We start from the raw sequence: 471 nt of genomic DNA, 5'->3' as shown, positions 1-471 counted from the left end.
AAAAAAACAAAAAGAATAAGTAACTCTTTTAACCTTGTCACGTCAAAGTATGAAACAGACGGATATATAGATAGTCACTTCTTCGTTGATTCATAATGATAATTAGTGGAATTATTAAAAATAAATTACATCAGAGAGAACCTCAAAGAGTCGATCTTAATTTTATTACGGGTAAAATATAATTTTTGTTTTCAAAATTTATTACAAATTTTAAAAATATTTTTAAATTTTATTTTATTTTAATTTTGTCTTAAAAAATTTTAACTTACATTAAATATACTCTAATGATTAATTTTTTAAAAAATTTAAGACTAATTCAACGATAATATTATAAAAACAAATACCAATACAAGTAAATCAAAGATAGTTGTCTGTGTTATTACTTATTACTAAATTAGTAATAACATTTTTAAAAATTTAACTATTAAAAATATATTTGATATAAATAAAATTTTTTTGAAAAGACAAAAT

This window comes from Arachis ipaensis, chromosome B08 (assembly GCF_000816755.2).
Source record: "Arachis ipaensis cultivar K30076 chromosome B08, Araip1.1, whole genome shotgun sequence".
Classification (NCBI taxonomy): domain Eukaryota; kingdom Viridiplantae; phylum Streptophyta; class Magnoliopsida; order Fabales; family Fabaceae; genus Arachis; species Arachis ipaensis.
This window is presented reverse-complemented; position numbering follows the sequence as displayed.